Source organism: Macrobrachium rosenbergii, chromosome 51, assembly GCF_040412425.1.
Source record: "Macrobrachium rosenbergii isolate ZJJX-2024 chromosome 51, ASM4041242v1, whole genome shotgun sequence".
In the NCBI taxonomy this organism is placed as follows: domain Eukaryota; kingdom Metazoa; phylum Arthropoda; class Malacostraca; order Decapoda; family Palaemonidae; genus Macrobrachium; species Macrobrachium rosenbergii.
This window is the reverse complement of record NC_089791.1, coordinates 43,422,383-43,424,819: the sequence shown is the minus strand read 5'-3', so window position 1 is coordinate 43,424,819 and position 2,437 is coordinate 43,422,383. Positions and strand designations below refer to the sequence as shown.

The 2,437-nt window shown below is 35.3% G+C and overlaps 1 long non-coding RNA gene across 1 annotated transcript in view; it reads left to right on the top strand.

Annotated features, from left to right (window-relative positions):
• Positions 1–497: 497 nt before the first annotated feature.
• The window catches only part of LOC136833348 (uncharacterized), a 159,868-nt gene continuing 157,928 nt past the window's right edge, over positions 498–2,437 (top strand). Inside the window, exon 1 of the long non-coding RNA XR_010851444.1 lies at positions 498–591. This is a non-coding gene — a long non-coding RNA (uncharacterized lncRNA). The remainder of the gene's footprint in view (positions 592–2,437) is intronic.

Genomic DNA, 2,437 nt, shown 5'->3' with positions numbered 1-2,437 from the left:
TTTGCTCTGAGAGAAAGTCTCTCTCTCTCTCTCTCTCTCTCTCTCTCTCTCTCTCTCTCTCTCTCTCTCTCTCTCTCTCTCTCTCAGTGGACTCTGGTGAAGAATTTATTTATAAACATCGTGACTCTGTGTCTTTCAATCTGTTAAATTGTGTGGATAGGACAGGTGATGTTTATAGTCATTTCCTACTATTGCCTTTTGTGAAAAAATGGATATATATGTAGTGAAAGTCTCTCTCTCTCTCTCTCTCTCTCTCTCTCTCTCTCTCTCTCTCTCTCTCTCTCTCTCTCTCTCTCTCTCTCTCTCTTTTCCGTTGACTCTCATGAAAATTCTATTCATATACAGCGTGACTATCTCTCTCTCTCTCTCTCTCTCTCTCTCTCTCTCTCTCTCTCTCTCACTAAAAAAATGGTTTGTTTACCAAGGTTGCTTTATTCGCTTGCAAGAGAAGTTTTCGAGCTGAGCGTCATAATCTTATTTTCTTTTCCTGCAGGATGCGCCCTTTGATGCAGCCCTTGCAGGGATGTTTGCGAGGAAGAAGCTCCTCTGTGCTGGAAAGACATGAACGGGATTAATGACTTGATGAAAAAGGTATGGTTTTACTCCAAAGCGACTCGCTAGGGTAGGTGGTCTTAATGTGATATACAGTATATATATATATATATATATATATATATATATATATATATATATATATATATATGTATATATATATATATATATATATTATATATAGTTTTCTTAGTGCAAGGTAACGTAAAAGCGATATATATGGGTTATGTTTTTGTGGCTTATATTTGAAGGGTTGAAAATTGGCAATATATATATATATATATATATATATATATATATATATATATATATATATATATATATATATATATATATATAAATAATATGTATATATATGTATGTATATATGTGTATATATGTGTATATATATATATATATATATATATATACCTGGTGTTTTGAAATTAGAGCCCCCTTCCACAGAACAAATGGAAAGTTATGAAGTTTTCTGCTATAGCCTATCTCCAAGTACATTATTTTAAGTTTCTTTTAAGCTATTTTTCATTTTACATTTCTTGTATTTACAGACTGAGTGATGGAGTTAGATACAGCCATGGCTAACGACTCAGAGGAAATCAGATGGATTGACCGAATCCTTCAGAGAGGCCAGAGATGCTGGTGCCATCCTTCATTTCACGTTCCTGGATAGCTAAATACGTTAAAAGAGATGAACCCTTAGTTAAAAGAAACTAGAACAAAAATCCATATGACTGTCATCGCGAAAAGAGTGAGAATCTTGGAAGGCCTGAAGTCCTTTCTCAGGAGTCAAAAGACATCATAGCTGAGGCAGTGGGTAGACCAAGAAAGTCTTTACCTAAATTGGCGCTTGAACTAGAAACAAAAAGGGGAAAGAAGAGAAGTTATAGTGCTGTATATCGTGAGTTAAAAAAATCTGGTATCAAGCCATTTCATGTTATCAGCAAGCCCAACATCATTCAGCAACAGAGGGACGACTGTGCATGGTTTTGTGGTTCATTTCTTAAAGATTGGGATGAAGCTGACTTTCTCCATGTTGCCGCATCAGATGAATTCTTCATTTACACAGTCAGGAAGCCTAATCATAAAAATGACATAATTTGGGCTGCAAAGTTGGATGATATTAGCGATGACGTGTTATCGCCAAGTTGTGAAATTTCCTGAATGTTTGGGAATTTTTCTCTGTGTCACAGCCAAATGGTTAATGTGGATCATCAAACAAAAAGGACAGTCATGGAATGGTGAATACTTCAGAGAAACTGTGCTTACTGGTGGAGTATTTCCTTTTCTCAAAGATCCTGAAAATGTGTTATCTGTTAAAGAAGTCACATTTTTGCGTGATAAGGCACCATGATTTCAAGGCTCTTCAGACACAGGAGCTGCTTCTAAACAGTGGTATCGATTTCTTCTCGTCAAGTGAATTTCCAGGTAGCTCCCCTGACCTTAATGTGTGTAAAAACATTGGTAGTATGTTAAATGATCATGTTGAAGCGCGCACAGTGAACTATGATGGTATACCAAGCTTCGACGACCTGCGAAGAGAGGTGACCGAAGTGCTCAGGAAATGGAATTTGAGTCTCAACTTTTTGGCGATTTGCTGAAATCATACCTCTCCAGAGTGCGTGGTACAGGCAGATGGAGGCCACACAAAATATTAAATACTCAGAGGGAAACTTAAATATCTGTTCTGAATTACTTTTGTTTTTGTCCATATCAATTTTAGTTTATGCTGTAGAGGGGACTCTAATTTCAGAAACACCCTGTATATATATATATATATATATATATATATATATATATATATATATATATATATATATATATATATATATATATATATATATATATACCTGTATCTCCATCCGTCACGTTTTAATCCTAACTGATA